The 14,700-nt window shown below is 45.7% G+C and overlaps 1 pseudogene across 1 annotated transcript in view; it reads right to left on the bottom strand.

Annotated features, from left to right (window-relative positions):
* LOC309548281 (sodium/potassium-transporting ATPase subunit beta-1-like) overlaps positions 1-14,700 on the bottom strand; it is a 388,713-nt pseudogene that overhangs the window by 325,771 nt on the left and 48,242 nt on the right. The gene's annotated exons all lie outside the window — the stretch shown is intronic.

Below are 14,700 nucleotides of genomic sequence, written 5' to 3'. Positions count from 1 at the left end.
TGAGTCTGAAACTTGTGCTAGCTGGTCCTGGTAGTGATAGTCTGCAAACAAGCGTGTGCTGGAGGCTGAAGAGGAGAGAATGTATATACTGGAGTGTATATAGTTCAAGTCCCTACAGAGCTTTATTGATCAAATGGGCATCATATATGCACCCTTCTCCATCCATGTTCAATTCCCCTGATAAAAAAAATGGACTCCTTCTTGGCTCTGAGTGACTGGAAATTTGTGTGCCTGGCTGTGCATGGTGGGAGACAACCACATTTACCAGAGGCCCCTACGGGGGTACCGCTATAATATATATATATATATATATATATATATATATATATATATATATATATATATATATATATATATATATATATATGTGTAAGTGTGTGTGTGTGTGAATGTAAAGGTAGAATGTTTTTATTTATTCATTCATTTATTATTCTCTCATCCTTTATTCATTTTTTTGTTTTATCACAAACATATAACCAATATAAAACATCGATAGCATTACCACTTGCATAAATACCATTCACCCTTACATACCAATCCTACATAGACTGAATTTTCCTGTCTAAGTGCCGGTTCACACTATAGCGATGTAAAACATTGCATGTGATTTGCAGAGCAGTGCGGTGAGAATCACATGCGATGTGAATTCAGCCATACAAATTGTATGGCTTAATTTGCATCGCATTTGGACCAAAGTCGCACAGGACCCTTTTTTTGGTCCTCCCCAGAATCAGATCACATGGGTGTTCACACCTATGCAATCCGAATCATGTCCAAGCTGACAGTTCGCACTGCAATATGCGAACCGATCTGGGGGTGTCGTTAACTTTGTATTGACACTCCCAGCAGTTCACATATGGCAGTGGGAACAGCCTGCGAGTCGGGTGCGATGCGGGAACCCGCAGTGGATTCGCAGGGTTCCCGCATCGCACCAATGTGAACCGGCACTGAACCCCACTTTTTTTTTTTTTTTCATTTTGGACAAGCACTTTAGATACTTTGTATTTATATTTAGTATTAGTTTCTTGTGTGGAGAAACACCGCCACCTGCTGGTAACTCTTCAATAATGCGGCTTCTATGTGATTTCTGAACTTTCGTTTATAAAGCAGAACTCTAGCTTTAAAAACAAAACCATTTGGAAGCAGAAGGTTTTGTATTGCAGAAGATACATACTTTATCTCTTCTGCAATAAAAGCTTGCTAATAAAAAAGGGTGAATTTTCAGTTTAGAGGTGGAGGGATGATGTAGGCCAGGGGTCTCCAAACTTTCTAAACAGAAGAAACAGAGAACAAGCTTACTGTCTTTCAGACTATATGAGGGGTAGATTGTGGCCAATGGGAGTAGAAAATGTCCCCAATTCAGTGGGAATAAGCAATATCTCAGGCTTGGAGGCCAGGCAGAGTAAATAAATTGCATAGTACACATGGTCAGCAAGAGGAGCAATACTGCCCCATCATAGGTGTCAGTGGTAGGAATAGTACCCCATCATTGGTGTTAGTGAAAGAATAGTGCCCCATCATCGGTGTCAGTGGTAGGAATAGTACCCCATCGTTGGTGTCAGTGGTAGGAATAGTACCCCATCATTGGTGTCAGTGGGAGAAATGGTGCCCTATTATTGGTGTCAATGGGAGGAATAGTGTCTCCCCATTGGTATAAGTAGGAGGAATTGTCAGTGAAAGGTATAGTTCCCCATCATTGGTGTCAGTGGGAGGAATAGTTCCCCATCACTAGTGTCAGTGAGAAGAATAGTTCCCCATCAATGGTGTCAGTGAGAGGAATAGTCCCCCATCATTGGTGTCAGTGGGGGGAATAGTGCCCCATCATTAGCATTAGTGGGAGAAAAAGCTCCCCATCATTGGTGTCAGTGGAAGGAATAATGATCTATTGTTTGTGTTGTTGGAAGAAATAGTGCCCCATCATAGGTGTTAATGGGAGGAATAGTGCCCCATTGTTGGTGTAATTGGAAGGAATAATACCCAATCATAGGTGTCAATGGGAGGTATAGTGTTCAATTGTTGGTGTCAGTGGGGGGAATAGTGCCCCATTGTTGGTGTCAGTGGGGGGAATAGTGCCCCATTTTTGGTGTCAGTGGGGGGAATAGTGCCCCATTGTTGGTGTCAGTGGGGGGAATAGTGCCCTATTGTTGGTGTCAGTGGGGGGAATAGTGCCCCATTGTTGGTGTCAGTGGGGGGAATAGTGCCCCATTGTTGGTGTCAGTGGGGGGAATAGTGCCCTATTGTTGGTGTCAGTGGGGGGAATAGTGCCCCATTGTTGGTGTCAGTGGGGGGAATAGTGCCCCATTGTTGGTGTCAGTGGGGGGAATAGTGCCTGATTGTTGGTGTCAGTGGGGGGAATAGTACCCCATCATTGGTGTCAGTGGGAGAAATGGTGCCCTATTATTGGTGTCAATGGGAGGAATAGTGTCTCCCCATTGGTATAAGTAGGAGGAATTGTCAGTGAAAGGTATAGTTCCCCATCATTGGTGTCAGTGGGAGGAATAGTTCCCCATCACTAGTGTCAGTGAGAAGAATAGTTCCCCATCAATGGTGTCAGTGAGAGGAATAGTCCCCCATCATTGGTGTCAGTGGGGGGAATAGTGCCCCATCATTAGCATTAGTGGGAGAAAAAGCTCCCCATCATTGGTGTCAGTGGAAGGAATAATGATCTATTGTTGGTGTTGTTGGAAGAAATAGTGCCCCATCATAGGTGTTAATGGGAGGAATAGTGTTCAATTGTTGGTGTCAGTGGGGGGAATAGTGCCCCATTGTTGGTGTCAGTGGGGGGAATAGTGCCCCATTGTTGGTGTCAGTGGGGGGAATAGTGCCCCATTGTTGGTGTCAGTGGGGGGAATAGTGCCCCATTGTTGGTGTCAGTGGGGGGAATAGTGCCCTATTGTTGGTGTCAGTGGGGGGAATAGTGCCCTATTGTTGGTGTCAGTGGGGGGAATAATGCCCTATTGTTGGTGTCAGTGGGGGGAATAGTGCCCCATAGACCCTTGCTAGATAGTGAGGTGGGGTGGGGTTTGTTATTGTTAAGTACCTGTATCCCATTGTTCTATTGTTTCTGTCTGCCTTAAGATCAACTCATTATGGGATGTATATATGTATTTGGATTGGCTGCTAAGGGGGAGGGGGATTGTCCCACAGTGTATATCTCTTTGTGCATGTGTTTCAATAAACAGTTTCATTCTGGTTGACTCCAAAACTTCTACTGTTGAGTTCTTGGGGTAACTATAGCCAGATTCACAGGTCTCGTGTTCCAGAGCTTAGGAAGCAGTTTCTTGGCGAAGATACCCAGTCGGGTGTCCGGAGTCCTATTACTGACTCACTTTTGTAAGTACTCTTTTAATAAACCTTCAAGTTTTAACAAACGGGGCTTCACTATCAGTGCTTTACTGTTTTCTTGGCGGTGGCTCTCCCATCCATGAGAGCAGGGCCGGCCCTACCATGGGTCCTAGTGGGTCCATGGGACCCAGGCAGCACTTTAAGAGGGGCAGCAACAGGGGCACACTGCCCAGGACCTAAGACTCCCTCCTTCCCGCTGGGCATGTCTCTTTTCTGGAGGGGGCATGTCTTTTTGCTGAATATGTGGGTATTTCTCTTTGCTGGATTGGGTTGTCTCTTTACTATATGGGGATATCTCTTTGCTTTATGGAAATGTCTCTTGCTGAATATATGGGTATTTTTCTATGCTGTATTGGGCTGTCTCTTTACTGAATGGGGATATCTCTTTGCTTTATGGAGATGTCTCTTGCTGAATATATGGGTATTTCTCTTTGCTGGATTGGGCTGTCTCTTTACTATATGGGGATATCTCTTTGCTTTATGGAAATGTCTCTTGCTGAATATATAGGTATTTCTCTTTGCTGGATTGGGCTGTCTCTTTACTATATGGGGATATCTCTTTGCTTTATGGAGATGTCTCTTGCTGAATATGTGGGTATTTCTCTTTGCTGGATTGGGCTGTCTCTTTACTATATGGGGATATCTCTTTGCTTTATGGAGATGTCTCTTGCTGAATATGTGGGTATTTCTCTTTGCTGGATTGGGCTGTCTCTTTACTATATGGGGATATCTCTTTGCTTTATGGAGATGTCTCTTGCTGAATATGTGGGTATTTCTCTTTGCTGGATTGGGCTGTCTCTTTACTATATGGGGATATCTCTTTGCTTTATGGAAATGTCTCTTGCTGAATATATAGGTATTTCTCTTTGCTGGATTGGGCTGTCTCTTTACTATATGGGGATATCTCTTTGCTTTATGGAAATGTCTCTTGCTGAATATATAGGTATTTCTCTTTGCTGGATTGGGCTGTCTCTTTACTGAATGGGGATATCTCTTTGCTTTATGGAGATGTCTCTTGCTGAATATATGGGTATTTCTCTTTGCTGGATTGGGCTGTCTCTTTACTATATGGGGATATCTCTTTGCTTTATGGAAATGTCTCTTGCTGAATATATAGGTATTTCTCTTTGCTGGATTGGGCTGTCTCTTTACTATATGGGGATATCTCTTTGCTTTATGGAGATGCCTCTTGCTGAATATGTGGGTATTTCTCTTTGCTGGATTGGGCTGTCTCTTTACTATATGGGGATATCTCTTTGCTTTATGGAAATGTCTCTTGCTGAATATATGGGTATTTTTCTATGCTGGATTGGGCTGTCTCTTTACTGAATGGGGATGTCTCTTTGCTGGATATGCATGTAATTTTTTGGATGGGGGGGGGGGCTGCATTTCATTCTTGGACACAGGCAGCACAATGTCTTGGGCCAGCCCTGCATGAGAGCTTAGGTATCTTATTCCATTTACTAATTACATCCTGGGGAGGAGTGGAGAGGGGAGGGGTGGAGCAGGACGAACTTTTGTTTTTTTCTTGTTCAAAGTTTTCATTGATGTTTAACATAGAAAACATAGGAATGTACAGTAACTGCCATACCATTAAATATAGTATACAGAAAACGTGTAGTATGGTGCACATAACAAAATTGAGATAATTAGCATTTCCTAAACAACGGAAGTGGTTTTAGAGGTAAAGTGAGTTAGGTACTGAGTGTGGTCTTATTACCCCTGGCACCCCATATGGGAGCAATCTGTGCCCTGAGGGAAGGGCAACACTGCCGACCATTATTTTACTTGTTCAATCAGTTATATTGAGCTTAATTCCAGGTATAGAATATTCTGCGTGGGAAGGTATGCTTCCGTTCAGGTATCACAATATGGATATTTCATAGCAATTCAACATTAAACACTGGGGTGTAAGGAGGCTCAGTCTAATCAGGAGGCTCTAGTGGTGAAAGAGTGCAATCCTGTGAGTGAGCCCCTCTAGGTGAACCTGCGTTTTTTCACACAGCTGCCCCCCCCCCCCCTTTTAATTTCTCTACATGCTCCATGCCAATGGAGGTCTGATAAGAAGCAGCCTCTGTTGGACACTTTTTGGTGGTGCGTGCCATTATCTCATATGAATGCTGGTGATGGGATATCATCTTTCTGTATGGACTTTAGGCATTTATGTGCCTCAATTTTAGCACTGCATTTGAACTTTTATTCTTTTTATTTGCTATCAACAGATTGATGCTGGCTGCTTTTCTAGGGATTTTTTTTATTTTATTTTTCTCATTTTTATTTTAGTGCGGATATTTTCCACTGTTTATCCCATAGCTTATGCTATGACTTCCTATGATGAACAGCTCCATCCAGTGGCAAAAATATGGTATGTTTTTCCTGAAATACCGTAATCAAATAATATTGGCACTGTGGCCACTAGATGGAGCTGACGGTAATAGGAAGTCGAAGCATGAGAGAAAACACAGGGAAATGCTTGTGAGATTCATCCAACAAATGATGTGTCTGGAAGAAAAGATTTCACCTCCACGGATGGAAAGGCTTCACAGTAAAGCCCCGTACACACGCACCGATTGTCGGCATACAAATGTTCGTCTTTTCTCCCCGGGATGTCGGTGTCTGTTGAAAAGTGCAAAGACAGCACAAGGACAGCACAAGAATTTTGTCTGCAGACTTCAGCTGACTGCAGAAGTGATGTCATGTAATGGTTAACTTTCCCTGTGTTTTTAATTTTCTGAGCATGCCCAGTCTTGCAAATCTGCGGTCTGTCGGCCGAATTCTGTACTGACAGGCGAACAATCGTCCGTTCTGGTGTCCGCAGACAAAAATTTTCATGTTTGCAAGAAAGACTTTTGTCCGCGGATTGTGCGCAGACATCTGTCGGAGGCACCATACTAACACGCGTACAATCGGCAGATCTTTCGTCCGCCGACGTTTGTATGCCGACGATCGGTACGTGTGTACGGGCCTTTAGAGCTGTGATAATGTGGAATAGACTTCCCTAGGAAATAAGTCCGGCCAGCTCTGGAGACTGTTCAAAAATCTTCTAAATACACAAAATAAAACTAATAATATTTAAAAGTAATAACAGTGTTGCTTGTTGATCCAGGGTATTTCTTATTGCCTTAGGACCGGGGTGTTCAAACTTTCTAAACAAAGGGCCAGTTTACTGTCCTTCAGACTTTAGGGGAGCCAGACTGTGGCCATTGGGAGTAGAAAAGGCACAGACGTCAGTGGGAAATAACAATTTCCCCATCTTTCGTATCAGTGGGAGGACTTGTGTCCCATTATTGGTGCCATTGGGCCCCATTGTTGGTGTCAATGGGAGAAATTGTGCCCCATCATTAGTGTCATTGGGAGGAATTATGTCCATCATTGGTGTCACTGACCCCCATTGTTGGTGTCATTGGGAGAAATTGTTCCCCCCCATCATAGGGAGGAAATGTGCCCCATCATTAGTGTCATTGGGAGAAAGTATGACCCATTGTTGGTATCAGTGGATGATACCAATAGTGCCCCAAGAGGCCTCCATTTACATCAGACCCTCATCAGAGTCCCCCCTTACATCAGGGTCCCCTGTTATATCAAGATCCCCATAACAATCCCCTCTTTATGTCAGGCCCTCATCAGAGCCCCTCCCCCTTACATAAGGGCTCCCATCGGAGGCCCCTTTTACATCAGAATGCCTATCAGAGCCCCCTTACATCAAGATCCTCATCAGAGTCCCCCATTTTCATTAGGTCCTCATCAGAGTCCCCCCTTACTTCGGGGGTTCCCAACAGAGGCCACCCATCACAGTGTCCGCTTACATCAGAGTCCCCATCAGTGTCCCTCATTTACATAAGGTCCCCATCAGAGTTATATCCCACCCCAGGGTTCCCATCAGAGGCCTCCCTTAAATCAGGGTCCTAATCAGAGTTGCCCATTACATCAGGATCTTCCATTTACATCAGGTCCTCACCGAAGTATTCCCCCTACCCTTACCTCAGGGTTCCCATGGAGACCCCCCTCGCATCAAGGTCCCCATAAGGGTAACGCATTACATCAGGATCTTCAATTTACATCAGGTCATCACAGAAGACCCCCCCCACCTTACCTCAGGGTTTCCATTGGAACGCCCTTCTTTAATCAGAATGCCCATCAAAGTTGCCATTTATAGTGCATCTGGAAAGTATTCACAGAGCTTCACTTTTTCCATATTTTGTTATGTTACAGCCTTATTCCAAAATGAATTAAATTCATTATTTTCATCAAATATCTGCAAACAATACCCCATAATGACAATGTAAAAGTAGTTAGTTTAAAATCTTTGCAAATGTATTAAAAATAAAATAGGGAAAAATCCAATTTACAGCCTTTGCTCAATACTTTGTTGAAGCACCTTTGGCCCCAATTACAGCCTCAAGTCTTGTTGAGTATGATGTTACAAGCTTGGCACACCTATTTTTGTGCAGTTTCTCCCATTCTTCTTTGCAGGACCTCTCAAGCTCCATCAGGTTGGATGGGGAGCGTTGGAGCACAGCTATTTTCAGATCTCCCCAGAGATGTTCAATGGGGTTCAATTCTAGGCTCTGGCTGGGACACTCAAGGACATTCACAGAGTTGTCCCGTGGCTACTCCTTTGTTATCTTGGCTGTGTGCTTAGTGTCGTTGTCCTGTTGGAAGATGAACCTTTTCCCCATTCTGAGGTCCACAGCGCAGGTTTTCATCAAGGATGTCTCTGTACATTGCTACATTCATCTTTCCCTTGATCCTGACTAGCCTCCCAGTTCCTTCTGCTAAAAGACATTCCCACAGCATGATGCTGCCACCACCATGCTTCACTGTAGGGATGGTATTGGCCAGGTGATGAGCGGTGCCTGGTTTCCTCCAGACATGACGCTTGCCATTCAGGCCAAAAAGTTCAATCTTTGTTTCATCAGACCAGAGAATTTTGTTTCCCATGGTCTGAGAGTCCTTCAGATGCCTTTTGGCAAACTCCAGGCGGGCTGTCATGTGCCTTTTGCTGAGGTGTGGCTAATGTCTGATCACTCTACCATACAGGCCTGATTGGTGGAGTGCTGTAGAAATGGTTTTTCTTCTGGAAGGTTCTCCCCTCTCCACAGAAAAACACTGGAGCTCTGTCAGAGTGACCATCGCGGGTTCTTGGTCACCTCCCTGACGAAGGCCATTCTCCCCGATCGCTCAGTTTGGCCAGGTGGCCCGCTCTAGGAAGAGTCCTGGTGGTTCCAAACTTTTTCTGTTTACGGTTGATGGAGGCCACTGTGCTCATTGGGGCCTTCAATGATGCAGAAATATTTCTGTACCCTTCCCCAGATCTGTACCTCCTTACAATCCTGTTTCACGGGTCTACAGACAATTTCCTGGACTTCATGGCTTGATTTGTGCTCTGTTAACTGTGGGACCTTATCTAGACAGTTGTGTGCCTTTCCAAATCATGCCCAATCAACTGAATTTACCACAGGTGTACTCCAATCAAGTTGTAGAAACATCTCAAGGATGATCAGTGGAAACAGGATGCACCTGAGCTCCATTTTGAGTGTCATGGCAAAGGCTGTGGCAACGTATGTACATTGGATTTTTTTTTTTTTAACCACTTGCCGACTGCCGTCAGTAGATTTACTGCGGCAGTCAGCCCCTCACAGGCAAAGTGACGTATATTTACGTCACTAGCCTGTGAGGCTCTCGGGAACGAGCACGCGCCGCCGCCGGCGCGCTCCCGCGCTGTCACGGACCCCCCCGTGCGTGTGACCGGCGGACCTGATGTCCGCCGGTCACTTGGCGATCGGCGGGGGAGAGGGAGAAAGGCAGGCAGCTTGTGTAAACAAGCTGCCTGTCATTCTCCCCTGTGTAGAAACACTGATCATACGGTTCTACTATGTAGAACCGTTGATCAGTGTAACTACAGCTCAACAGACAGCCAATCACAGTTAGAATCACGCTCCTAGGGACACACACAGCCCCTCCCTCTCAAATAAAGTTAACCCCTTCACTGCCAGTGTATTTTTACAGTAACTGCATATGTATAGCACTGATTACTGTAGAAATGTCACTGGTAACCCCAAAAGTGTCAAAAATGTCAGTCAAGAGTTCGATCTGTCCGCCCCAATGTCGCAGTACCACAAAAAAATCGCAGATTGCCGCCATTACGCGTTAAAAAAAAAAACAACAAAAATGACAAAAATCTTTCCCTTTGTTAGTAAACGCAATAACTTTTGCGCAAACCAATCAAAATACGCTTTTTGCGATTTTTTTTACCAAACATATGTAGCATAAAACAAATTGGCCGAAAATGTTAAAAAAATTTATTTTTATTTTTTTGGGAATTTCATATAAAAAAATGTGAAAAATATTGTTATTTTTGCAAAATTGTCGCTCTTTTTTTGTTTATAGCGCATGATCAAAAAATCGCACAGGTGATCAAATACCACCAAAAGAAAGCTCTGTTTGTGGGAAAAAAAGGACGTCAAATTAATTTAGGTACAGCGTCGCACGACCGCGCAATTGTCCATTAAAGTCACGCAGTGCCGAATCGCAAAATACCCCCTGGTCTTTTAGCAGCCAAATCCTCCGGGGCTTAAGTGGTTAATAAATTTGGGAATATTTCAAACAAACTTCTTTCACATTGTCCTTATGGGGGATTGTTTGTAGAATTTTTAGGAAAATTATGAATTTAATCCATTTTGGAGTAAGGCTGTAACATAACAAAATGTGGAAAAAGTAAAGCGCTGTGAAAACTTTCCGGATGCACTGTACATCAGGTCGTTATCAGGTTGCCCTCTTACATCAGGGCTCCTTGCAGAGTTTCCCCTTGCCCTATGGTCCCCTTTACCATTGTAAGGCTTTCAAAGCAGGGCCGGACTGGGTATGAAAACCAGCCCTGGAAAAAAATGACATACCAGCCCCATAGCATTGCGTCATTATACCAGCGCAACGTCATTTTCAGCGCAAGGTCCCTCCCCCTAATACAATGCTGATCCCCCTCCCCCTAATACAATGCTGTTCCCCCGACCCCTCCCCCTTATAAAATGCTGATCCTCCCCCTAATACAATGCTGTTTCCCCCCTATCCCTAATACAATACAGACCCCTCAGCAAGCCCCCCTCTCAGTACAGACCCCTCAGTAAGCCCCCCTCCCAGTACAGACCCCCCAGTAAGCCCCCTTCCAGCACAGACCCCTCAGTAAGCCCCCTCCCAGTACAGACCCCTCAGTAAGCCACCTTCCAGCACAGACCCCTCAGTAAGCCCCCCTCTCAGTACAGACCCCTCAGTAAGCCCCCCTCTCAGTACAGACCCCTCAGCAAGCCCCCCTCTCAGTACAGACCACTCAGTAAGCCCCCCTCCCAGTACAGACCCCTCAGCAAGCCCCCCTCTCAGTACAGACCCCTCAGTAAGCACCCCTCCCAGCACAGACCCCTCAGCAAGCCCCCCTCTCAGTACAGACCCCTCAGTAAGCCCCCCTGCCAGTACAGACCCCTCAGTAAGCCCCCCTTCCAGTACAGACCCCTCAGTAAGCCCCCCTCCCAGTACAGACCCCTCAGTAAGCCCCCCTCCCAGTACAGACCCCTCAGTAAGCCCCCCTCCCAGTACAGACCCCTCAGTAAGCCCCCCTCCCAGTACAGACCCCTCAGTAAGCCCCCCTCCCAGTACAGACCCCTCAGCAAGCCCCCCTCTCAGTACAGACCCCTCAGTAAGCCCCCCTCCCAGTACAGACCCCTCAGTAAGCCCCCCTCCCAGTACAGACCCCTCAGTAAGCCCCCCTCCCAGTACAGACCCCTCAGTAAGCCCCCCTCCCAGTACAGACCCCTCAGTAAGCCCCCCTCTCAGTACAGACCCCTCAGTAAGCCCCCCTCCCAGTACAGACCCCGCAGTAAGCCCCCCTCCCAGTACAGACCCCCCAGTAAGTGACTGTAGCAGCAAGAAGGAAGCTGTGAGGCAGAGCAGGATGGCACTGTCCAGCTGTAGGTCGGATAAAGTCTTGTAGGGGGCCAAACCTGGCCCCCTGGACTGTAGTTTGGAGAGCCCTGCCCTAGGGGGAAGGCATTCTCTCTCTGTTGGAGCACATTGCACAATGCTTTATGAGGGTTTCTCATCTTTATCTGGATCAGCTAAGGGTATAGTGTTCTGGGAATTCTCAGGGGTTTTACATTTTTTTTTATCTTTTGTTGGAACATTATGGACATTTGTCTTTTTACAACCCAACTAACAATGGAAGAACTTTTGCATCCAGCACAAGGTCTCTGCCAACCTCCTGTCCATGATCAACCATTCTGGCAGCAAGAAAAATCTTTGTTATTGGTACATTCAGCCATTTCTGGATTTCCATACTTCTGACCCCTTGCCCCCAGATCACTGAACATACTGGACCAAAATGAACATGCGGGAAATTGTGAAAGCCTGTGTCTAACCAAAGCTAATTTACCCCAGTCGTGTGTTGTTATCTATCAATCCCCTCACCCGTGAGTTATGTTTTATTTACAAATGGAGTCTGCTGGGAACTCTGTTGGTGAGATCTCTGCAAACCGTATGGCTCTACACACCTGCTGTGCCCATTATGAGGGGTTCCCACCATCCCTGTGCTGAGTTCCCGGGTCTATACACCTGTTGTGCCCATTATGAGGGGTTCCCACCATCTCTGTGTTGAGTTCTCAGGTCTGTACACCTGCTGTGCCCATTATGAGGGGTTCCCACCATCCCTGTGCTGAGTTCCTGGGTCTGTACACCTGCTGTGCCCATTATGAGGGGTTCCCACCATCCCTGTGCTGAGTTCCCAGGTCTATACACCTGTTGTGCCCATTATGAGGGGTTCCCACCATCCCTGTGCTGAGTTCCCAGGTCTGTACACCTGTTGTGCCCATTATGAGGGGTTCCCACCATCCCTGTGCTGAGTTCCCAGGTCTATACACCTGTTGTGCCCATTATGAGGGGTTCCCACCATCCCTGTGCTGAGTTCCCAGGTCTATACACCCGCTGTGCCCATTTTGAGGGTATATCTATATTACAGAGAATTAACAGGAGGAGCTGGAACACACAAATGTGGCCAGGAACACCCAAATCTCCCAGGTGGACAGGAGAAAAGAGAGAAGCCAGGAGCTGACTCAGCCAGACTCCACCTATAACTGGGAAATCATTAAGGCTCCATGCACACAGGGCGTCATAAAAACGTGCTCCAAAGCTGTTTACTTGACGCCGGGAAACAGCAGCTGTAAAAACGTGCTTTCAGTAGCTTTTTCCACTAGCGTTATTGCACGTTTGGCCACAGTAGCTGTTAGCAGCATTTTTTGTGCCTCCATTCAAAATCAATGGTTCCCTATGGGAGCCTATTGATTTGAATGGAAGTTGCACCGCAGGTCGGATCAGGGTGATCCGACTTGCGGCGCGACCTGCACTGTGAGAATCTTGAGGGGGAACTCCACGCCAAAATGGGGAAAAAAACGGCGTGGGGTTCCCCCCCAGGTTCCAAACCAGACCCTTCGGGTCTGTGCACCTGCGCCTGCGCCTGCAATAAAAACGCCCAGGTGTGTTGTTGCAGGCGTTTTTTTGGGGCATTTTTTGGGCGTCTTTGGAGGCAGGCATAACATCTGAACTTCTGTATAGGGGTATATATACACACACACTTAAATGTATTTATACACATACACACATATAGATGTGATAGGAGTGGAGCCATATGGCTGCTAATTATTTCATTAGCGCAGCCATAGGGTTCTGCTACTTTCACACCTATATATGTGTATGTGTATATATACATATATGTGTGTGTATATATATACCCCTACACAGAAGTTCAGATGTCATGCCTGCCTCCAAAGACGTCCACAAAAAGCCCTATAAACGCCTGCAACAAAAAGCCGGGTGTGAAAATAGCGAAGCCACTATCATGCTCTATTGCAATTCTAATACAAACAAACTTTTTTTTTCTGGTTCTGGACATGCTACAGAGCTGAAACTTCACATGTACACTTTTTAGACCCCCAAGACACTAAATCCAAAGAAATCTCATTTTTTTTTTCAATAATTGGCTCTCTCTGGGAACTTTTTTTTGTGTGATTAATAGTCCCTGGGGCATGACCCAGAACCCTAGGCACTTTTTAGGGGCATTTATTGGGTTTTAGGGCTTCAAAATGGTGTTTTTTGATTACCGAAGTTCGGGTCCCATTGATTTCAATGGGGTTCTGAAATCCGGGCCGAACTTTCGGGAAGTTCGGGTGTTCTGGTCGAACCGAACTTTTCAAAAGTTCGATCATCCCTACTATTAACAGCTACTTGTAGATTAATACCAAATTTCCTTATGTCTGTACAATCAGCTAAAAAAAAAAAATACTTGCTCATCCTGCCAGAAATCCAGTGAGCCGATAAATTTCTCTGTTCTCTGCCATTGCTGAATTTTATTAGTTATTGTTCCCAGCAAGCTTGGTGGACTACAGAACACATCCACCCCATGTTGTTGAGAAGAAGAGAGTTGTCCTGTAGTCCTGTCCTAGGGTGACAGCTCTGCTCCTCCATAGATACAATAGTGGGTGGTGTCATCCTATGACAGGACAACAGAGCAACTCTCCCTTTCCTCTTCTTCATAACATGGGGTGGAGGTGTTCTGTAGTCCACCAAGCTAACTGGTAACAATAATACAGAACACCTCCACCCCATGTTATGAAAAAGAGGAGAGGGAGAGCTGTCCTGTAGGCCTTTCCTAGGGTGACAGCGCTGCTCCTCCATAGATAACAGTAGTGGGTGTTGTCACCCTACGACAGGACAACAGAGCAACTCTCCCTTTCCTCTTCTTCATAACATGGGGTGGAGGTGTTCTGTAGTCCACCAAGCTAACTGGGAACAGTAATACAGAACACCTCCACCCCATGTTATGAAAAAGAGGGAGGAGAGGGAGAGCTGTCCTGTAGGCCTTTCCTAGGGTGACAACACTGCTTCTCCATAGATACAGTAGTGGGTGTTGTCACCCTAGGACAGGAAGTGTGTTAATGGCAGGAAAAGTTGAGCAGTTAAAAGTAAAGAAAAAAGAGAAAACAAATGCAGCCAGCACATCTAATGACTGGTAAGCTGCAATAGGTTACATTGTTTTTGGGTTTAGATATCGCTTAAAGATATCAAAACTTGAATGACTTTTTTTGGCAACACAAATCATTATAATATACAGAAAATATTTCCAGACTTTCTAAATAGAGGGGCATTTCATTGCAGCAACTCAGAATGGTCCTCAGTAGTTTGTATGGCCCCCATTTGCTTGTATGCATGTCTGACCACCAGGGGCGTACCTAGAGCATTTGGCACCCGGGGCGGATCCTATATCTGGCCCCCCCCCCCCCCAGGCAATGAACATTGACGTGTCATGTGTAAAATGTA

This window comes from Pelophylax lessonae (genome assembly GCF_965119305.1).
Source record: "Pelophylax lessonae genome assembly, chromosome: 2".
Classification (NCBI taxonomy): domain Eukaryota; kingdom Metazoa; phylum Chordata; class Amphibia; order Anura; family Ranidae; genus Pelophylax; species Pelophylax lessonae.
The sequence above is the reverse complement of the archived record's forward strand: the minus strand, read 5'-3'. Positions and strand labels throughout refer to the sequence as shown.